Source organism: Argiope bruennichi, chromosome 9 (assembly GCF_947563725.1).
Source record: "Argiope bruennichi chromosome 9, qqArgBrue1.1, whole genome shotgun sequence".
Taxonomy (NCBI): Eukaryota; Metazoa; Arthropoda; class Arachnida; order Araneae; family Araneidae; genus Argiope; species Argiope bruennichi.
Genome location: NC_079159.1, coordinates 97,735,454 through 97,760,949, shown reverse-complemented (window position 1 = coordinate 97,760,949; position 25,496 = coordinate 97,735,454). Strand labels below are relative to the sequence as shown.

The 25,496-nt window shown below is 29.2% G+C and overlaps 1 protein-coding gene across 1 annotated transcript in view; it reads right to left on the bottom strand.

The window, feature by feature from the left end:
• LOC129983636 (uncharacterized) overlaps window positions 1-25,496 on the bottom strand; it is an 876,385-nt gene that overhangs the window by 787,427 nt on the left and 63,462 nt on the right. The window lies entirely within an intron of this gene.

The window sequence follows — 25,496 nt, the reverse complement described above, 5'->3', positions numbered from 1 at the left end:
TGTGGTCTCCTCTGCACAATTGTACGTATTGATGAAATAGAGATAAATGATGAAAATATAGGGAGAATGCAATAAACTTTATATTAGAAGTGAGCGAGCACCTATATTAGATAGATTATTCTCCAGACGGTCAATCATTTCTGTCTGATATCTTGATATACTCAGAAATGTGATTTTAAATTAGATGGTTCTATCTAATTTGACAGTTAATAAAAATTAAATTTTATGGCATATGTCACCCCTAAAATTAAAGAAAATATACAACAGAAAAGAAAAAAATCATTTTAAGGCGAATATTGGAAAAAAAAATAGGTGGCAATTTGGAAGATTCAACTGCTACTCGATAAAACGATAGGGTTTCTGTTTTAATTTTCTTTTCAAATTTCCACGAACCAGGGATGTTTAATCTATACATTTAGGATACCACCAGGTGGCATGAGTCGCAAGTTTACGACCTTTCTATCTTAAAAGCCAATATTTTCGTCCATCTTAACGCGATTTTGAAAAAAAAAAAAAGAAAATTAGGATAAAAAGCTTAAGTATTTGATTTCACAAACTGCCACTTCTTATATATCATATTCTTTTAAATATAGTGATATTTTTTCTTCTTTCATAATATAATACATACTCATTGCTTTTCCGAGTTGACAAGTCCATTTATCCCTAGAAATCCTGTTCCTCTTTTTTTTTTCGGAAATTCGACTGATATCTTTATTTTATATAAAAACTACATGCTGAATTTCTTCCATAGAATTCACCTCATTTCTGTGCCATAATTTCTTATAACATTTGAACGAATAAAGATACATAGTTGGACAATTCCAGAAGTATATTTTTTTAATTTAGTAAAATTAGAATATTTTATTCATCAAACGATGAAAGTTACTGTCGATGTTTCACAATAATTTATTTAATACTTTCACTAAATTCCAAAAATTATTAATTATTGGGGTTTATAAAATCACCAAGTAAATTATTAGTATCTATATGATAAATAATTAATTGACACGCCAATGTGTTCTGAAAAGTATAAATAATCAAAACCAAGAAGTCTTAAGCCTATATTTCAAATATATGAAAATTCCAGATTTTCTAAGTTTCAGATATTCAGTCCAAGAACTACTTGTGGTCATTTTCCTCAATTATTCACCAAATTCAGATTTATTCCTTGGTCAGTAGATACACGAGGCATCTAATTCAAATAATTCATACTCAAAATCACGTCTTTCGGGGGTTCTGACAAGTGTTATGCATAACGCTTCCCCGATCCCCCAAAGATTTACTTAAATTAATATTCTCTGGAAGGGATCCACTGATAGCTTCTGAGGAATCGCGTCTCGTCAAACAGCGCGAAGATTTCTGACGGACATGATAGAAAGGGCTCATTACGTGAAAAGGGGGGAACGATTAACCCTGGACATGCCCTCTCAAATAATTCATTCCTTTGAGTAGCACTTGAGAATATTTCCAGATTGTTGAGTTTGCCGAAATAAAATGAATGGAATTTGAATAAGTTCACTCATGATTTCCTGCTTTGATAAAGTGAATAAAAGTGAAGTAGAGGGCGTCAAGCGGAATTTTATATTTCGTGTTTATGTTATAAGGAATAATAAAATATTTTATTATTGCATGATTAATTAATTACTAGGAAAATATATTTTTGGCTTCAATTTTAAATGCAAATTGCAGGATGCACAAATCTTTAAACATAAAAAGCAAATGCTGGCACGCAAAGCCAGAAAGGATGAAAACTTTAAAACAGGATTACGTGATGATGTACCAGCCTAGAGCCTCAAAATGTAAGATCTCTTTTTTAAAAATTAAACTCTTAGTTTTAGCATTGTGTTCTTATTGAAAATGTTGTTGCTGTTTCTTATGGCACTTGCCACGGACGAGCCCTCTGTTCAGGACAGCCAATTTAAGCCTAAGGGGGAGCGCCTCTTGTTTTTATCGTAGAGCCATCTTGGCCAAGAGTACAACTTGACTACTCACGCATCACTCATTCGCTTGCACAATCCCTTTTTACAGGAGGGCACATTCACACATCTCACAGATAGAACAGGAAGAACAGCTATACCCAAACCGGGACTCGAACCCGGGACGCCCAGATCACGGGGAAGATGAGGTATCCCTATGCCAGGAAGCCGGCATTGAAAATGTTTATTCCGATTTCTAAGTCATTTAGTTGCGATATATTTCAAGTCATAGTCAGTATTTATCAGTTGCACTTGGCTTGACTGCAGTAGCAAAAACTACTTACTTCTATATTTTCAGACTTTTTTAATCATCTTACTCAACTGTTTATTACATGAATTATAAACTTCCAATAAAGTTTATTCTGTCTTTCATTTTGAATGTCTTCCAACAGATTCACGTTCAAAAATTACATAATAATGCATTATATATTCCAGAATATATCTTGAACTGATTTTTAAATATTGTTTTGAATTTTCAAAATAATAAAGAAATATTAAAATAAATATATCATATATACAGGGTGGATTAAAAGTTCCTAGAAAAATTTGAAAGATTTGTTAGGAATGGAAAAGCGAGTCATTTTTATACAGAATACACAGCTGCAAACACAAACTTATGGTATTTGAGAAGGAAATAAACATACTAATGTTTTTGCTTGCTTTTTTGCTAGAAAAAAAGATGGCAGATTCTGCATGCTAGATTTTAACATAGTATGTTTATTTCCATAGAAAGTTACACGTTACAAATTAAAACGGTACAACACATATTTCAGAATTAACGCTTAGCTATAATTGCATGATATTGCTTATTATGGCCCTAAGCACTACTAACAAAGTTCGATTATAGAACTTATCGGTAATTTTCACAGGCAATTTTCAAAAAATATTAAGCATGTAATATTAAACAATGTCATGATACTTTACAATGGAAGATGACATGTTTATCATCGGGTATGCTATTAAATTTTGAGGATACAATTACTACTATTTATTCCTACTAAAATTAAAAATATATTACCAATATTAAAGTACATAATACAAGAATTTTAAAGGAATTAAAGTATGAAATATTATGTTGCAAATTTCTGAGCAGTAAACTTTTATGTATTACCTGCCTTTCGAATAACATACAAAAGTTTTCTACCGAGAAATTATTCCTTTCATTTTTGTGAGTCTTGAGTTAAAAAAAATAGTCAAATCAATTTTTCTCCCTTTTCTTTAGTAAAAAAATAAGAAAAAAAAAGTTTTAGAAAAAAAAAATGCGCCTTTTTATCTCCTCTCTTTACAGAAAAATATTTCCTTCCTTGATTCATTATCCATTCAAATCAGGATATTTTTCTATTTTGCAAGCATTTTTTTGTCGAATTAAAAAGAATCATTCTGATAAGAAGTTGATTGATTTTTATTGACCGTTATGAAAATCCCAACATTCAATGTCTAATGTCATATTTGAAAAGTTTAAAATGCTTTTGAAATGAACGAATGAATGAGATGAATGGCCCGTTATCGAGAAAAACTATTTATAAATATGAAGAGTAATTTAAGAGTATTAATAATGAATAAATGCATTTTGGAAGTAAGAATTAAACTCAAGATATTCGTTTAATGAGATCTCTTATCCAAACAAAATAAATTCTATTGAAATGACATAGCAAATATTTTTATAGAATAATGAATAAGTTGCAAAATGAAGAATATTTTAAAACGTGAAAGAAAAGCTTAGCTTAGTGAAGAACACAGAAAAAAGAATGTAAAACAGCTATCGGAAAAAAAAACCGAAAGTTTTTTAAATGAGGATTATCAATTAGGTAAAAAATTTATTTGTACAGTATAAAAAATAAATTACTTCTTAGCTTCTTTTTCTAACCTTAAGAAATCCTTATGAAAAAAAAATGATAAATGATGAAATTTTACTAAATATATTTTTGTATACTGAGATTTATATAATATATTAGCAGGAATTGTTAAGTTAAGCATATGGAAGCATAACTGTATGCCTAAACTATGTTAATACATTCATAAATACTAAAAATAGAGATAATATAAAATTAATAATTTAATCTGAGTCTTAAATTTAGTTTCGTTATATTAGAGTCCTGACTGTAAGTAAGAGGAAGCTATTATGGATCGCACTTCATAATTTTGAGTCCTAATCAAATGACAGGAGCAGCATCCAATATGGCAATCCCTCTCCATATTTTCGCACCGCTTGAATGGATTTCTTTTCAGTGAGCAGATAGTTACATAAAACTAAAAAGTATTATAACTGTTTATGATTCAATAATTTATAAAACAAAATACCATTCAGATTTTTTTTTGTAAAATTTTATTAGATATATAAAAAATGAAGGCACTATATTAAAATCTTAATGGTATGAAAATTATATTCACTTAAAATGCTATTTCTGATTTGTTCGTGGATTCATCACCAATTAATAAGGCTCTATGGATCATTTCGTAAAAATAGACAATAGGTCTCATAAGGCTATTTTATGTAAATTAGAATGATCTTTCGAACTTTGTAATGAGAGTCAATAATTAAAGTCATTTTAGATTTGATTAATCGTATTTTGCAACGTCATATATGCGATGACATTCACAAATGTTTGGTTTTATTTTATAATATGCCAGTTATATATTACATAAGTTTATGCACAAATATGCACATGCAGCGTTAAAGATTGATGAGAAATCTTTAAAGAAAATAAATCTTTAATAATAATATATATTATTTTGCATCTGAAGACTATTGTTAGAATATTTTCCATTGGTAACTTTGAACAATTTAAATAAAAAAAAGATTCATAAGTGATTTTAAAATTAAAAAAAAAATATTTGTTTAATAATATCAATTGTAATTGGCAACCGATTTTTTTTCTGATTTAAGTAATTCTTAATTTACTTTCCAAGAAACTCCGTAAATATAAAAAAATTTTTATTGCCACTGAACAAAAGGAATTCATATTAATAATTATGACAACAGCTAAAAATGTATGTGATGTTTGTTTTATATTAGTGACAATAAGGATATATAATCTAATACAAATATCAAAAATGCATTTGTTGCATCGATTCAACATGAAAAAAAAAACGTGTTTATTATAAATATATGGATCGCCTTTTTTTAAAGTGGTGCGAGTCTTTTTTTTTTTAAAGAAAATTTCGAGATTTCATAGTTAATTGGTACTCAAATTCTTTTAATAGTCAATTTTACACTGGACAAAATACCGCCAATTTATGATATTGAATATTATAAATAAAACATTTAAATTAATCATAGAATATGAGATACATCATTTTATTAAAAATGGACTTACACTACTTTTCGAATATATGTTCCTTATTCTCAGAAATGGGATTTTTTTATGTATAATTTTATAGCAAAATAGATAAAGTAATTATTGTAAATATTATATATTTTACTGAATTCAAGATGAAAAGTATGTTACATTTTTACAGTACCTAAATAAAACCTTTTCCCCGGAATCATCTTGAACATGGCCAAAACGTTTGGATTTTCTGTCTATATTACCATTACTCTAGATAACTTAAGTCAGTTTTAATTTTTTTAAATTTTGCACACATCCCTAAAAGTAATCTTATTTGTATAAATATCTATTTTTCCATAAAAATGAAATTTTGATTTACGTCTCCATATGACATCTAAAAACATGTTGAAAAAAGGCGAAAAATGATCTTAAACTATTTCCTTACATGCCCTTTATTTCCTTATGCTTCCTAATGAGGATCTTAGGAGTTATTACAGTTCAAATTTACTGGTGAATACAATACTTATATATACTTTTTTTTTTACTGTGTAGTTAATGAGGCTCTGAGGAGTTATTTCGGATGAAATTTTTTGGTGAATACAATACAATCCTTATATGTACTCTTTCTTATTGGTCAGCTTAATGAGGCTTTGAGGAGTTATTTCAGTTCAAATTTGCAGATGAATACAATAGTTAAACAATTCTAGAGAGAGGATTCCATTCAACTATTATACCATACTTCTGTATGTTATATCATTATAAATTGTTCCATAAAGAGAAATAGACACGTACATAAGCTTAAAAGTTATTTTAAGTCTCAGAAATGTCTAAATTATTTTTGCCCTCACTGTCGAATTTTTTAATAATATTTTCATAAGCATGTTTCGCTTACGAGCAAGCAAAAACTAATAGAATACTTGAGAAGAAATTGATTTGAAAACTTATCAGAAATTAATACATACAATGAGGATAAAAGATGACGTATAACAAATTGCATTAAAATCGTTTTGAAGATTAAGGTGTTTGATTGTAGGTAGCGATTAAAATGTATAGTTAAACAGATCATGAAATGAGTGTAAAATATGCAGACAAGCGATCTGTTATGGGATGAATATAGTTATGAGTTATAGAAACTAGTGAATGAATAATTGATTGAAAAGCTTGCGGTTAAATATGCTGAAGTAAATCTAATGCGATTTAACATATTGTGGTGCCATAATGCGATTTAACATATTGTGGTGCCATAATGCGATTAAGCATATTAAGGTAAAATTAATGAGGCTATATATATATAGGTATAAATTTAATACGATTCACATTTCATCTAAGAGTATGAGTGAAGGTGTTAATAAATATATTAAAACAATTTATCAATTAAATAATATCAAATTGCATCGAATATTATAAAGGATAATAAACAGCAAAACAAATTATAAAGAAAAAAAATGTTTATATATATATATATATATATATATATATATATATATATATATATATATATTTATCTAGAACAAAATTGTTTCAGACATGTCTAGAAAAATTTTGTTCAGTTGTTCATTTATAAATACTTTTTTTAAAAAAAGTCATTAATTTTGTTATTGCTAATTACTACTAAAATCTCTGCTTAATTCAAATTATTTTTAAACTATTGTAAAAAGGAAAGAAAAGTTTCTGATTTGAATTTTTCTTCATTAAATATTTTGTTGATTTTTTCGAAATATAGCCAATTTCTGATAAAAACCAAAATCATCGAAAAAATTTAATTTTGAAACAGATTCCGCATGTTTTCCAAAGAAAGGTGCAAGACAATATTTTTGTACGAATGACTACATTATGAAGTAATTATAAAGCACGTGACTCCATCCTATTTCAAGACTATTAATCATGTGAACTTATTTTGATTATTGCATTTACCATTAGTCTCTAAAATTACTCTCAGGAAGCAGTTGAGGAGAGTTAGGTCGGCACCACAGGTAAGAGCAGATTTCAGTCATACATACACTGTTTTTAACACAATCAACCGAAAGGTAATTAATATCCCAATTCCACCAAACTATTTTTGTAATTTAACTTGAAATTTATGATTTTTCTTCTTCTTTTATGCCTTTTATTTTTAATGTGTAAACTATAAATGCTGTTGCACTTCATTGTGTGCTATGTTTTATAGTACTCGGGATGAGAATAGGTTCAAATTACAAATTATTGAAGCATTAAAGGCTCCATTAATTCTCATAAGAACTTAATTAAAAACTTCATTTTACTTCAGTATTTATGAGCAAATTTTACTCATTTAATATTATAAATTATTAATAACACAAGTGAACTTAATTCCATGTTGAATAATTTATTGAAAGGGCTCTAATGGGTATATACGTCCCAGTGATCAGACTTCATTTCCTACTGGGGAAATAAATACTACATTTAAGTAGGTATATATTCCATCAAATGGATAAATAATTCATCCCATTTTTACATGGGATTTAAAATTTTAATCTTGCAAAAGTCTGGCAAAAAACTATATATTTAAACATCAGCACTCACCGAAATTACCACACAATATAGTTTATAAGTTTATTTTTAATTAAAATGAAATAATTTGCTGCACCAAATAATTTCAATTTTTTAATTATCTAACAATTAGAGAACTGCCCACTCTAGTGTTATTTTTAATCAATTATAGAATTAATTATAAAATGCTATTTTTAACTACATTTTCCCCAAAGAATTATGCAAAAATTAATTAAATATAATTCTTGGTAACTTAATTATAAATTATAATGTTGGACAAAAAGAGAATTTCCTTCAGTAAATTTCAAATTACATTCACCTTTAAAATCCAACAGACAACTTTTGAATAATTTTGAGTAACTGGAAACTCAAAAAATTGAAGAATTTTTTTTCTGTTTCAATAAGGTAACTTTTGTTTAAATATTGGATTTCTTTTTAATTTAATACTTCGATTTCCATTTACAGTAAAAAAAAAAAAAATTTGAATGCTGCAATATGCTTTTCTATGTACAATATTAAACATGGGGAAAAGAAAATATAGTTTTCAGATAATATATAACTATTTAATTAATTATTACGAAATCTTCATTAAGCACTTTCATATAAATCATAGTGTTTGTAAGGAAATTATGAAATATTTCAATTTTGCTGACTGGATTTCTATAAGGAACAAAAAAAAAGTATTTTAGGTTTATTTATAATTGTTTGTACCTTAAACATGTTACCGAGGTAGAATAAATACCAAATATCCAATAGAATATTGTCCATCCGAAATCTTCATTAAGCCTTTCTAAGGCCATAGGTCGTACGCCTACCACAAAATTAATCAATTTTTGAATGAAATTAGTTCTCACAAATTATTCAATAAGGCAAAGTCCCGAATTCTTGTTTCTTTTTTTCACATAAAATGGTACATATTTATTTATTTAATTATTAACTAAATTGATTAATAAATTAATGTATTAAGCTAAATGATTCATTTAAGCCAATGTCAATCCTAGAAATATTTTCTTATACCACGACTAGAAACAAAACATTTTAAAGAATTAAGGACCTCCTTATGATTCATAGCATTTATAAGAAAAAAAAAATCGAAGTATTTCTATTTTGTTGCAAAAAATAATTATATAAGGAACTAATTATATTTGAGAATTATAATTTTATATATAAAATAATTATATTTACCAGGAATAAAAGGATTTTAGGCTTATTTGTAATTGTTTTTATCGTAAAAATGTTTTTGCTGTAAAATTGCTACTACATATCTAAATAGGTTTTTATCCATCATTTTAATTGAATTTATTTTTTGCATCGATCTTGCATCATTTTGCATGATTACATAATATGATAATTAAAATAGTTAATCTCTTAAATATCACATCTATTTAAATTTAATATAATATAAATTGCAGAGTTGTCTTATCAATGTACAGAAATTCCCACCGTCTTATTTTTATTTATTGCATTTCATTTCATCGTAATTGCAACAAAGCTGCTTAAAAATGGCCTAGAAATGAAAAAAAAATGATGAATTATTATTTGGTGCCCATATATGGATTTGAAGCATATAATGTTTAAGATGCAAACTTTTATCAAACAAACAAAATACAAATAATATTGGATATAGAAATAATTTAAATATGATATCTGTACATAATAATATCTATATCAGCTCCAGTGCTGCCATACACAATTCAGAATCACTGGAAATAGTTTTACAAAATTATTTCCCCTTCAACGAATCTATTAAAAAATTCAGATGCAACTCATACTTGGATAACAAACCAAACCTCATTCAGTTCATCTGAATCTTTGATCTCCCCAAGGATTTGCTCGAACAACGAGTATACACAACAAACACGAAGAAGAGGACAGACCTTTTCCATTTAATCCGTGACGCTGGCATTCATCATCCCTCTCGGAAACTGAGGCCTGCTCGAATGGTTCTGATGAAATTTGGTACCATCATTCGCTTCGACAGCCCGGAAAACTTTTCGGTAAACTTTTAATCATGTACAGCTCAATGAACAGATACAGCAGCAGCTTCCCCCTTTTATGATCTGCCAATGCTCGGAAGAATGCCCGTTCGCTAAGTTTGTAAAGGGAGACAAGATTGTCGAACACTGGAAGCAGGGATTGATTGGGGAAGGGTTTTTAAAGTTCTTGAAGGGGTTCGAAATGTTTATGCATAATGCCCACGGCACTGGTGCTGCTGCATCTTTTTGAAATGTTTTCGAGGGTTTTGATTTGTTTGCTACCCCCGTATGGGATCTAGATGTAAACATGTGCATTGGAAGGAAACAACTTTGGATTGTTTTCTTGTTGGAGGGGGAGGGCTGGAGTAGGAAACTCTAGCCGTTGCTTGGTTGAAGGAATCGAAAACAATCTATTATTAAAAGATTTAATATTAATCATAAGAGTTTTATTCTAATAAAAATGATTAAATAATAATCGATTTCTCTGCTTTTCAGAGGGGGTTTCGTCATCATAAAATATAAGATGTTCATGAACGAATATTCCGATTTTACAGGGTTATTAATAGAAATCAAAATTAAGTTACAGCCTTGTCGCTTATCGGAAATAGAAATAACAATTGAAAGATTTAATTGAATAGTTATTAGTCTCCAAATGGTCGTTAAATTTGCTGTCAAGATCGGCGATTGATGGCCTGATATCGATTCAAACATTGAAATAACCATAGAACATTTTTCCTTACATTGAAAAAATTTGTGCAGGGAAGTAATATTATAAATTCGTAGCAACATTTTATCTAATGATCATTCGTGACACCATCGCCATACACGCATATCTTCAGGAGGGTGGAAAAAAAACTTTGACTTTTTTTTTTAGGTTTTAGTTTGGTAATTGTGGGTGCCTTTTAGGGTAAAAAAGAATTTAAAAAATTTGGTCGCACTACTATAATATTTTGAGGTGCTGCAAAGAGCTCATAATTTTTCAATTTTTTGCAGAATTTAAGCTTTGAGAATTTTTTTAATGGTTTGGTTTGGTTTGGTTTGGTTAGGTTTGGTTATATTAACGTCCCGTTTGAAGCAACACTAGGGTTATTTTGGGACGGACCTCGTCATTTTGAACCGCGGTCAGATGACGAGGACGACACCTGAGCTGGCACCCCCCTCTCCACACCACACCAGCGGGAGGACGTTTGGTCATGATGGATTTAACGTGCAACAGACCCCCTTACACGACGGTTCTTCGGTGGAATCGGGTCACGAACCTGAAACCCTCCTGTTCCGAAGCCGAGATCTTACTACCAGGCCACCCCGGCCCCATTTTTTTAATGAATTTTTCGTACGTATAATGTTAGAAAGAATGGTTTTAAATAATGTGTAAGCATCACACTAAAAAATATTAATTACAAAATACAATAATACGTAAAATTTGTCATTAAATAATAATAAAATATTTTTATTGACAAATTTTACGTTTCTTACTTCTGTATCCTTAATGATAACAAATATTGCAACTGCAAAATGTTTTTTTTTTCTACTTCATTGCCAGATTTAACTATTTTTAAATTAACTTTTGACCTACTCATACGTGAATTAATTTTTGCTCTTATGTATCCTTCTCTTCCGATTAAACCTTAGACATTTTGAGCCAATTCAATATCCAGTTTCACAGCTCTTTCCACTGCTTGCGTGTGACAAGGAAACCAGGGAAAGTCGATAACCGAATCTAATAGACTATTTGGCTCTGCTTCAGATGCCTTTTATATATAAATATATTACCAGTTAAATTTATCAATATTACCTAAATAGTTATAAGTAATATTGATACCTAGTTAGCTAATTACCTTGAGGAAGAAAGGACCAAGTAAATAACTATAAAGAATTGTTAATTTAATAAAGTTTAACCAAAAATACTTGTGTGTCAGAAGCAAGCAGTTTCTATTTTTTCTATAACATTATATTTAATATAAATTTATTATTCTATAGTATATTTTTCAAAGAATGCGGGGTTTAGTGAACTTCAGGTAACATGCATTATATATATATATATTTTTTCAGTATTTTAAGTTTCAGAAACCCCAATGAATTTTCTCTTTGTGGAATTTTTCCGGTGCATTTCGAATTTCTTTTTAAAGTGTTGCAAATAATATATTTACGAAATTGGGTTCATCAAATTATTCTTATTAAAAAATCAATTACATTGCGATCGTAAAAGTGTTTAGAAAGCGCATAAAACTTTTTAAAACCAGTAAACATATTTATGACAAAATAAATCTTTAAAATATTATATTTCGTATTTTATATTAGATGATTTTAGAAATTCGATAGTTATAAAATATTTGATCCGATTAGTCAGCAAGTATCAGTTTTATGTACTTTATAATACAAAAGAGCAATATCCCGAAGTAAATATTTTTCATCAGCCCAATGTATTGAAAAACAAGAGAATTACTTACTCGTATAGCTTCAGCATCCGAGAAAAAATGAGTACTAAACTTCTTTTTTATCGACAGTAAAATTTTAGACGACTTTTTCACGGATAAACTTTTCGCGAAACGAGAATATTTTATTCAAAATCTTGCGTATCGATCGTAGCCTGCAGGAAATTTTTCCATTTCAATGATTTTCATTGTAACTCTAGGGAGGGAGATTATTACATATTTCAAATAGATACAAATAGTGTAGCTTTGCTCGAATGCTTTGCAGGCAAGCTTGTACAATGGGTATATGTAAAATCTGAAAACTGTAATACAAGCCTCTTTTTTTTTTTTTTTTGAACAATTCAAGCGAAACAATAAAAGGGAAATAAAAAAAATGTTCCTAGAAAAAAAAAATTTCTTCCCGAATAGAAGTTTTGGTGAAACTCAAATTATCTAACATTATGTCGTAAAATAGTTTAGACTTTGCAGAAGAATATGTCTTTGCTATTAAGAATGAAAGGTATTTTTCGATTCATATATAATTTCAGAATTTTATTTTTCACGATGAAAAATGAATTTTTCTTTCTTTGATTTTCCTAATTTGTATTTTTAAAATTTCGTCAAAATATGTTTACAACAATCGAATGTCTTATTTCTTGAATAGTGTATTAGATATTTACAAAGGAAATGTCATATTTTTTTTTTATTTAAATTATTTTAAAGTATACTAAAATTTCTTCCAGATTACTTTAAAATGTTGAACAGATTCATTTAATTAAGTTCCAAATTTAACCCATTAGCTACTACGATTCTTATTTGGGGATTTTGGAATTTTAAGTACACCACTCGGCCCCAAAAATATTTTGGTATCTCTGACAGTTTTGTTTAATTCAATATGTAGCAGTCAATATTGTGTGTAGCAAAAGGGGTGTACTATGGACTTCGCTTCTTTACAACAATAATTTCATTCCATATACAAGGTGGTTATAATTAAACTTCCGCTATAAACGGCATCCTACAACGCAAACGGGTGAACGGATTGCAACAAAATTTGGTATGTAGACTGTACATAAAATGCGCTCACGGAATTTCGAAAAAAAAATCACAAATGTCTACCAGAGGGCGCCTTTTCCGGTAAAACATCAAAGTTAACACAATAAACGACCGAAACGGAATACAGAAACAATATTAACCATCCAGGGCAAGAATTATGAGTAGTAAAATAAAAAACCTTGAAAAGCTGGAAACTCCTTAACGCTTCATGTGCGAAGCATCGCAACTGATCAGTTACGATCTACAGTTGAACGCACTGTCCATCGAAATTTTGCAGGTGAATGAAAGTGGACACATGGAGCATCCATTTTTCCCTACATCATCCTGGGCACGATTAACAACTGCTTATCTTGTTCATCGTTCTAATCTGTTCTTGTTTCTGCAAACTGAATTTTTTTCCTCTCAAAAAGTACTGTTATTTTTCCTTACCTTTACTTTAAGTAGTTCGATGACAAGGTGATCAGAAACGAGTCAATAAATGTCAATATTGTTTCTGTATTCCTCTTTAGTCAATTGGGTTAAATTTACGGTTTTTCCGGGAGAGGCGTCCTCTCGTGGACATTTTAGATTTAAAAAGGTTTTTTTTATTAATTCCGTGAGCGCATCTCGTGTATAGTCTATATACCAAATTTCTTTGCAATCCGTCCACCCGTTTGCGCTGTAGGATACTGTTTATAGGCGAAGTTTAATTATTACCACCCTGTATATCAAATAATATTGTAAGTAGCAGTACATTATTCTGTGCTTTGTTTCTTTACAACAAGCGAACAAATTTGAAATGCGTCTGTAAGTGGAACGGAACAGAATTGTCATAATTGAAACATTATATATTTTATGTGGTTTAAATATTATAATGAAATACTGTGCATAAATATGTAATGTAGAAGTTAAAGTGACGTTCTGTTAATTGCAGGTTTTTTTTTGTTTATCGAAATGATTTTATTGATAATTTTATTACAACGGTGCTCTTTTTCAAAAATATCAGATATTTGCAAAAGAAAACAGAATTTGAATATAATTATGTAATTGAATATAAATATTTGAATATAACATGTAACATGTATTTAAACAAGACGTGCACAAAGCAACATTTGCAGTAAACAACAGGACTCAGAAAATAAATCAATATTAAACAACCGTAACAGCACAATGTGCTCAATTGCTGGTTTGAACTCGACTTTATTGACTCTCTCCACATGAGTAACTAACTCACTCTTGAGGATTATTACAGTTTCAGCGACAGGGCAAATAATCTTCTAGAACAATTGCTAGAAGTCGAGTTCTACTGGAGCTATTACCAAGATTCTTGAACAGTCGGAATTCTACATTGTTTTCGTCAGAATCACCAAATTTTTGGACAAGTCTGGGGGTTATTGACTCGGTATTCATTATAATTCATTACTATATCTTTAAAGCTATTTTTTATACTAGAAGATTTACTGTATAATGAAGGGTTATTTTAAGTTCGTAACAATATGCAGAGAGAGAGAGAGAAAGAAATTCACAAAAAAAACTTATCATGGATTTGAGATCCGAATTTTACAAATATCCTTAATTGTAACAGTCATCTTATTTTTCAAATAAGACGGCTGCTACAATTTGTATCTGATAAACTAATTTAATTTTTGTTTATCAGATACAAATTGTAGCATATACTTACAAAGGGAAAAATGTTCCAATGTCTTAATCATATATATTTCTTTATTATGAGTGAGTGAAGGAGTTATTGTTTTATAGCATAAGACTCCTCGTTTTTTGGTTCGATGCATGTAATGAGGAAAAATATTAGCTTATAACCTTTAACGAATGCCCCCATGTTACTAATTATATTTAATAAAAAGATTCTCTACAAAACTAATATTTTAAATAATGCATAAATCCACATTTGTAAGACCAAGCTGAGTTATAAAGCTTTGGATTTCGTTAATTTAGATCTATCAACAGTTGTTTCTAGCATGTCTAGGATATTTTACTAAATATAACTCATAGAATCGATGCATTGTATAAAAATTTCATCACAATTCTTCAGCAGTATATTTGTTGACTTGAAAAGCATAAAACATTGTTTATTTCATTTAAAATATTTTTCAACACTATGTAAATACCTACAATCCGCCTTTGGTACCGGCATATGCACCCTTAATATTCTTGGATATTAAACTACTTCCACGGAATGATTTATTTAAAATTTCCTCTTGTTAATTAGTAGCAAAGAATTTAATTGAATCATTCAACTGCTAATTAACTACGGATACAGAATGAAAATAACATGACTAAAATATATATGAAACATAAAAGCGGAAATAAATATCATATATAGAAGTTCATGTAAAATATTAATATATCCTGTAAATTTTTATCATAGTTAATATAAAGGAAAATTTTCATTACTTTTACCATTAGCAAAAGTCAACAATTGAATGATTTTTGATCTAACCAGAATATTAATTTAGATTTTATCAAAACAATTGCAATAACCTATTTGGCGACGTATATTTAATTATTTATATTCATAAAACTATTCCAGTTTTAATCAACAGTAAAAAAAAAAAATGTAACAAAATTTTCTACCAATAAATTAAGGCTTGTTTAAAATTCTGTTTTTCTCCAGTAACCACAGTTGTATTTTCTCTAGTATACAAAAAAAAAACTAATCATTATTTTATGTGACATTGTAAAATAGGTTTTTAATACATAAAGATTTCTTTATGTTACAATTAAACGCCTTGGCGACCCGATTGCTTGATGGGGATAAAGGTTATATTTAATTCATATTATACCGTTTAGATATATTTTCATGGCCGTGATTCTTTCATGTCCATGCTATTTGTCTCTAAATTACGCAGATATTAAGAAATTCTGTTGCTGTAATTAAATAATTACAGCAACAATTAAAACTGCTTGAATTTCAGTACAACACTGTAATCTATCACTGCAAAAACTATTTTGATAAGATGCCAAGATATAGCAAAAAGTTCTATGGATTATTAAACTGATCTTGTAATTTTTTTTAATTTTTAAAACGTATAAAATTTTGTGCAATAAAACTTTCGGAAATTATTGCAGTAAAACTTTAAAACACTGAGTACTTTTAATTAATTAAAATTAAAAAAAATAGCTTCGAGGCGAACACGCCCACCTTAGGTCGTACAGTCTGGCATGTAGAATCTCTCTCTCTCTCCACACACGCACACACTATTATTATTTGAACAGAAGATAAATAATTTAACTTTTTAATTTAGTAAATATTGATGCCTTTTACTAATTAAAAAAAACATTTTTTTCCTGTTAAAATTTTGTAAGATATAATAATATAATTATCACTTTCTTTCTCTGAATTATTTGAATAGGTTTATACAAACAATTTCAAGATTTTTTTCGAGGAAACCAATAACCTTATTTACATCTTGTCTTCTATTTAACCACGCAGCTGTCGGGAGAGAACAGAACGGTCGATAAACAAGTTCTGTAAATATGGCATCCTGTGAATTCTTTGTAGTCTGCACTTTCATGTTTTATCGTATTGACACTTATCTAAATAATAAGAGAAAGGTCTAATTTTTTAAGATTGTTTGCAAAACAAAGAAAACTAATTAAATGTCAATGAGAGGCATTGGAGTAATTTGCTAGCTTTTAAATTAAGTTGTAAGAAAATTTCAAGCTTCCAATTACAGAAAAGGATATTCCTTTTTTCCTATTTATCGAAATAATGTTTGTTTGAAAAAATATTTACACAGTAAACATTCTTTTATGAACACCAAGATAATCTAAGATTGCGAGCAAATAATATATTTATTACTTTATGTACTAAAAAAATAAAACTATTGGCGAAATAAAATATTAGATGTGTTTTCTTCTAGAACGAAGAATATTAAAAAAAACTAACTAAGCAATCACAATATTTATATTTATGTGTTCAGTATCTAAAATAAGATTGCACATTTAATAAAATAAATTCAGCTATCATTCACTTTTCTCCAACGAATTTCATTTTTTATTATTATTTTACAATTTAGCTTTTTAGATTTATTTATAATACGAGTTATTAATATGCTTTTAAGATTTCAATGAAAATAACTATGCAGTTTATGCATCAATTGACTATAAAAAGAATGTTTAATTTTTATCCCTGATTTTCTCTCTAATACCAAGTAGCAATTTTCCATTAAATCTAAAAACAAATAAAAAATAATGAAATTTTCAGTATTTCTTTTACTGGTTTGGAATAATAGTATTATACTATTCGATGTAAGTTCTCCTTGTAGCCATATATATAGGATTTTTTTAAAATGGTCGGTGGTTGTATCTAGGAGATTTTAATGGAACCTACTGCGTTGAAGAATTGGAAACACTAATTATTGAAGATTAAAAAATTGCGATTATTTAAAAATGATTACTTACTGATAAAGGATTAAGAAACAATAACTGAAGATGTATTAAACTATTTGCTCAATTACTTAAATAGCTTGTTTAAACGAGCTACCACACTTTGGTCCTTTATCTCTTATTGAGATGACATTTCGAAGCGTCCTTACGAAAGTGTCAAGTAATTCGTCGCAAAATACTGGTATGTGCTGCTTTCTTAAGGCTATATAACACATTGTAAAGTACAAATAAAAATAAGCACTGAAGATCAATCTTACATATATGTATTAGCATAAAAAAATCGAATCAGTGGAAAATTTTACAGCAACCAGGAAAGTTAGAAGCTTTACAAATATATTCCGATTGTAAAATTAATTTGAATACGTACTATAATTCTTTTTAATGCCAAATAAGTTACACTAAAATTTGGTACGGGAGCATTAAATATTTTAAAATACAATTGCTAATATTTAATAGACTGAGCAAAATAGCGTATTAGTATTTATTATTATAGAAATTAAATGCTCCATGCAAGATGCCATAAAATCAATGGGTTTGATGTAGTGGATGTATGGTGGCACAGCCAAAAGGCTTCAATAACAAATAACGTTTATTACAAAGCAAATAGACGACAAAATACAGCCTGGGCATACACAAGCAATGCACAGTAGCAGCAATTGCAAAAAACGGCAGCCCAGAAGTAATAATAAGTAGCAAACAACCATAACAGCACACAGCAGACAGAAATCAGGAGGAAAAGAGAGTTCACGTAGCTATACCATAAGGTCTCTCCAAGCGTCTGCAATTCTCCACTGTCTCCTCGCATGAGCTGTACTTCAGTTATACAATTGGTTGGCTACTCAGTACACGACTCGATACTGTTTCAATACTAAACTCCAAGACTCGCGCAAGGCTCAATCCTCAAACTATAAATTTCTTGAACTCCATCCACCGCTTGAGATTTTTGGGACTAATCCGAAGAATCAATTAGCATAATTCGACCCTATTAGTCCTATTGCCAAAGTTCCTGAAGATTTTAATATCATTCATTTTGTCACCAAAGCTGCCACCAAAATCGTCGCCAAGCCCAGGGGTCAATGATCCGGTATCCGATCACCATTCAATAGAGCTGTCCGTAAAATTATTTTTCTTTCGATGGAATTAACTATGATGGGAACCAATATTACTCGTAACAATATTTAAGAAATTAACACTATTTAAGATATCCTTAAAAATATTAAAGAGAGAATCAAAAACATAATTTTTTAACAATTTATCAGAGAAAGAATCTTGAAATTTTATCAGATTGCTAGGTAGTAATTTTTATCCTGAAAATAAATATAATTTTTCAAGTTTGTTCAAGTTTCAGAATTCTCATTAAAAGGGACCACAAAGAAATAAACGTAGACTAACTCATGGTTTGCACAATTAACTCAAGTCTAGTGACATTTTAGCAATCCCAGATGTGCCATTTTGAATCCATCTAAGCTCAAAATCTGAATTAGTATTTTTAATTATGAAGTCGAGCACATAAAAAAAAAGACAAATTTAATTTAACAACTAATGAAAAGATAGGAGTACCACTCATAATAATGTTTTTTTAAGATTAACATCTGTCTGTCCAGCCTGCTGATTGGAAGCCCAAAACTAGCTTAGAAGCCAACTCATATTTATACAATTGTTAATCACCCCTCCCCCCCACACATTAATAGATAATAGCAGCTTGATAATAAAATAACATTGCCACACATCACATTTCCTTAACAAAATTGCAGATTATTACTTCTAAAATTGCAGTATCAGTTGCGATTTGTTTTATTTCTGTAGAACCAGTCCTGATATTTTTTTTTACATACCCATGTTTTCCAGTTCCTTTGTACTACAGTACATGCATATAAACTGATTCATTTTTTTAAAATTTAATTTAAGATGGCGTTTTTGGGAACTTATATGGTTAACTGGAAATCACAATTTCATTATTTTTTTCCATGAATAACTAAATATTTCAGTTTTTGAGAGGCGTTTGTAAAATTCTTTATTATTACTACGGCCAGCGGAAAATGCAGTCTGAATGAAAAGCAGGCCATGGGAAATTTTCGGATCTAATGTAACTTTAATAGGGAATCTACTAATGAATATTGCATATAGTGTAGTAAGCCAATTAACAAGAGCCAATTAAATTCAGAAGTTAAAGGGAAGCATGAGCTCAAAGGATTAAGAAGAAAGAATTATGTTTAGAAAGAGAAAAAAAACTGAAAGTACCTCATGCGGATGTGTGCGCGCGCGCGCGCGCACACACACACACACACACACACACACACACACACACACACACACACACACACACACACACACACACACACACACACACACACACACACACACACACTCCTTGCTCTAACTTATCGATTGATAATACAAAGAAATATCAATAAAAATTAAATATAGGAAATCAAGTATAGCATAAAAGGTAAAATCATCGATTTGAGTGAAGGAAACGCAAGCGCAAATAGGAACATACCCACATAAAATGACAACATTATATTCACAGAATAGAATTAATTACATTAAAGATGATTATTTTAAGTTTTAATTTAACCATTACATTAGCCAAAATATTTGTGCATTATAATGAATTTGTGTTTGTTCCTCTATGATAGAAAACCTTTTTACCATAACGGAAAATAAAGCGTACCCTACTTTCCTTTTCTAAACAAAGAGTAATTAAATACTTGTTTATGCTTTTGCTGACTTGGGAATTCATTTGAGGAGATTAAAAGCATTCCATTTCGAACCCGCATATGTAATCTTCTTGTAAAATAGAGTTCGCCTGAAATGTATGTTGTCTATACGGAATAAAAAACAAAACTGTAGTTTGATTTAAAATACCCATCACGCTCTTTCGACTCGACTAATAAATATCTAGTTTAATTCTAGGCAAAAGTGTCTTTGCTAGGGATGAAAACATTTAATAAAACCTGTTTGATGGAAGTGCTGTTGAATTAGAATTAATCCTCATCTAGTATTTACAAGTTTAACATTGTTGAAATTACATAATAGTTGTTCAGCAAAGTTTTAAGAAATTGCCATGAATTAAAACTGGGATGCTTGATAAGAACAAGTTAGGAACATTATATTAATTTTCTTTATCAGCGTAATATTTCAGTATTAGCATCATATTATTGCCGTCATTCATTGTTTGGGAATTCCGCAATCTATTAAAGATGCCTCAAGAAATCTGGAGAGAAATTTATAATTCAGTGATAATTAAAATCAGGTGTATTTTAAAGAAATAATTTTGGTACATAATGGATAAATATTTTCTATTTATTTTTGTTACTATTAGGGATAGTATCTCGATAATCGGTATGGAAATTTTGAAAAGTGGTATTAAAATCAACATTAATTAAAATTGTAAAAATTAAAAGATTTTATACCGAGCAATCAGATTTTCAAAACTCATTATATCGTTTGAAGGTTGAAAATGTAAAATCATTTTGGAAACACTTGAAAAATAATTAAGTATTACATTTTTCGATTTTCTATAAATTTTATTATAAGAATTTATTCTCGTAATTTTTTTTTAATTCTTAATGCGATGCTTTTCGACTCCTTGAGCACAAGTTTTTACAATACCAGTATAAAATCGCATGACACCAAAAAAACTGAAAAATAATAGATGATCTAAAATAAAGAGAGATCCAGCGGGTGTGGTCTCCTAAAAACTTTCTAGCATACTCGCTAATTAACTTGTCATGCCAGATAACACCTTGCGTGGAGTTGCCATACAATAGTTGCTTTTCAAGTGAATTCAGCATTTTTTTCTGCATCTATCGTGTCATTCTTGGCGAGTTATTTGGCGATTAATCCATGGCATGCCATTAATTGGATCCGAGAATCGAATTTGTGCTTTATATTCTTTTTTTCTTAATACTGCACTGGTACACACAAAATTCCATACCAAATTTGATATGTTTAAATCAAAGTATTTTTCAATTATCACATTCACATGTTTCTGAATGTGCAGACCGGCAGACAAATCAACCTTTTGTTGGATTTGGCTCAAAATTTGGCACTAAAAATGTTAAATCTGTGCACCGAATAACATGCAACTCTTCGTCTTGTAGTTATAGAGTTAACTTATACTCGAACTTCCTCGGAACAGATTTTCCTCAGAATTTGATGAAAATGGGAAAAATTGTGTAAAAGCAATATGCCCAATTTTTAACTGTCTAATTCAAATCATTTTTCAATTTTCGTTGCCACAAACCGACAGATGGACATTTTCTAAAAGTGTGCTTTTCAAACTGAGGTAGGTCCAAAGCGTGGAGATTCGTCAAAATATTGAATTCGAATTTTTAAGTGATTAATTTGCTTTCTCTATACTAAGTATACAAGAAAGAAAAAAATAAAAAGAATCTAGTAAAACAAATGTCAATGACAAAAAATATTAAACTGTTTTTAAAACAATTCATTTTTAAAAGTCAACTGTCCTTTAATAATACGTCGAATTAGAAAATAATACACAGAGACCTTTGCATGATATTTCATAGACAATTAAATTTTTTTTATTTACTGGTGTTTTTTTTTTTTTTTTTGCTTGAAATTATAATTTCTATAGATAAATCGTAGGATAACAAAAGTATGAATATAGCTCTACATTTAAAAAGCTACAGATTACAACAAGACTCGATTAAAATTAAAATAAGAATTTTTTGTTGAATTTTCTTGCTGTTTAAAACTTATTTATTAAATAAGATTTGCTTTTTTTTAGCAAATGTGTATTTTGGGGGCAAATTAGAAGCGATTTTTATTCAATTCGACTCGAAGTTTCTGGTATAGTTAAGGACTAACAATGAAACTCCATGGATTCTTTTTAGTAAAAATAGAAGGGAAAAAAACCAGAGGAAGTATGTATTAAATATCGTATAAAATTGATATTGGTCATTATGTCCAAGAATTTAAAATTTTAAATAAATCCGCTTCGATATATGTGAGAATCAAATTTTATTACTGGCAATTTTCTATTTATAATCATAGTTTTAAATTTACGATTCTTGATTATCCACTTATTTTTATTGTAATCGTTGAGTTTAGTTTATAGCTTAAAAGATTTTATGAAAGTCAATAAATATTTTATTGAAATTGATGAGTTTGGTTCACACATTAAATTGTTTTATGAAAGAAACCATTTTTACTTAACTTAAATAAACCAAATAAAATGACCTCGCTTATGCTCCCACGGTTAATATTAACATTTATTTTATCTTATCTAAAATGCTTGGTCCCATATCCCGTATTCAAATGTACACGAGAATACTCGTTTAGTGTGAACGTTACATCGTTTAATGTCATTTGTTTTGAAGTAGAGAACCGATAATTCATTTTATTTTCTAATTTGATTTAACAGTCCTTCAGTTTCAATCAAAGTTAATGACAGAGTTCGAGGAATTCCATGGAAGTCATTTTTATCATGTAAAGAGTATCACGTTATTTTGTCTGGACTAGAGTGATCAGGATTAATTAAAATCGACAACTGAATTAACAAATCTGAATTAAAAGCTATTGATTGGTCAAAGAATCGTTTGTGAAACCGGAATGATTGAAGTGAAAGAAAATCGATTAAAAAAAGTGCGAAAAGTGTTAAAAATAAAATTGAAATTCTAAAGTAATATGAAAGTTTAACTAAATGCAATGCTGTGACGCAGCTGAAAATTTTACAGCCTCTTATTTGCAAAATATTTGAAAGTTGTGAGGTTTTTGCGAGTAAGACTAAGAAATACATGTTTGTAGTTCCGACAAGAAAGAATGTGTTGAAAATAACTCTGGAAAAAACTCCGAAATGAGCTAAGTATTTTATATTTCGTAACACACCATTATTATTTAGAAAATTATTAAAAAAACTAAGTCGAGCAATATGTAAATACGCCACTAGGACATTATTGCGAATAAGTAATAATTAATTTTTAATTGGTATTTTTGAAATAAATTATAGATAGGCATGAAGTTAGTGTTTTACTATTTCAGTATTTTTGATAAAAATATAATACCCATTTATTTATTTTACCCATTTCAGTTATTGATATCAATCGGTTAATATTATTAATGCTCTGAAGTGCGAAGTAATTGTATAACGAAGCAGCTACAGCATACTGAAAAAATATCATTGAAAATATGTTTAAGTATTAGCCTCGTTCCTCAAAACCATTTACCTCAAAAAAGTTTTTTCGATTTAGCTCAAAGTTTCAAAAGTTATACAAGAAAATTTGTAACATTTAGTTACAAATCAAAATTAATATATTTTAAGTGAAATTTAGAAAGTAATTGAAAAAAAAATTATTATAAACTGTAGGCATTAATTTTTTTAAAAAATATGTTCCGAAAATTCTTCACAGTAAGATACAAATTTCAAGTGTATAAAACAGATAAATTGATTTGTAAATAATCAAATTATTTGATTAGTAATACTGCCTTATACTAGCAAAATTCAATATGCCAGATTCGAGTCAGTAGTTTTTTTTTTTAGTTATATTAACGTCCCATTTTAAAGCAACACGAGGGCTATTTTGAGACGGACCTCGTAATTTTGAACCATGGTCAGATGATGAGGACCACACCTGAGATGGCAGCCCCCTCTCCACGCCCCGCCCAGCCAGCGTGAGGACGTTTGGCCAGGACGTTTAATGTGCACCAGACCCGCTTATACGACGGTTCTTCGGTGAAATCGGGTCTCGAATCTGTAACCCTCCAGTTCCGAAGCCGAGATTTTACCACCAGGCCACCGCGGCCTTTCGAATAGGAAGAAAAAGTGGATTGAGAAATCAATTTATATTCCAGTTTTTTTAAATTCCATTTCATTATGAAAATTTAAAATATACTATCAAAAAAATGTATTTTAAATTATACATCTATAGCAATTATACATCAGCAGCCATCTACAGCATCTTTTAAATTTTACGTCTACTAGAATGAAACAGAATGGAAAAATTCCCAAATTTAATGTTAGCATTTCAAACATTTTAAATCATTTATACGTGATAAAATAATTTTTTAGTTTATTCAATAGTAAGAAAAAGTATATTTTTTATCGAAGCAGTTTTTATTTCTAATTTTTATCTGATTATTTTCATTCCAAATGGACTGACTTCTATCCACATAAACTTCGACAATCGAGACTGCACCATTAAAAGACGGAAAAGACGATTCTTGATATTTTGTTTCTGATTCTTTTTTTCTTCTTCTTCTTTTCTTTACCAGAGGCCTTTTCCTCTGACTTATTTGTTTACTTTTCGTTTCTTGTCTCTTATCTCATCGTGTCTGTGCCCACCCACGCCTTAGTGGATGCAGGCATTTGGACGTGAAAGCTTAGCGACTCTCTTTGTAAGAGGAGTGCGTTTCCGTCACATCTACTAAAATGAAAATTTCTGTGATACTGGAATAGGTTAAGGGGAGCCATAAAAGCAACACTGTGAAATTCTTTATATTCTGTCACAGAAAAGATTGAAGGAATTACTGAAGCTTCGGGAGGAATTTATTGGATGTGAGCTGAAAAAAAAAGTTAAAGTCTGATGTGGCATGAAAAAAAAATTTTTCTCTGGTCAAGCCAGAAGAAGAAAGTGGATTCATTTTATTCAAAAAAATGTAAACATGAAAATTTCACTTACTCCGCCTTTTTTTTTTCTAATTCCATATGTGTTGAAAACAAGAGTATGAAAGAAAAAAGAAGAGAGAAAATGCAACTAATGAGAACCTTTTAATGAGATTTCTCATTCATAAATTAAAACAGTTGAAATTAAAGCTCTAAAGAATTGCAGGTATCACAAAATTTTACATACTACAGTCATTTGTTATTAGAAGCCTTACGCGGTCAGCTGGTAAGCCAGAAAATGTTTGCGCTGATTTTGAACTAAATATCTTAAGGGAATCATGAATATC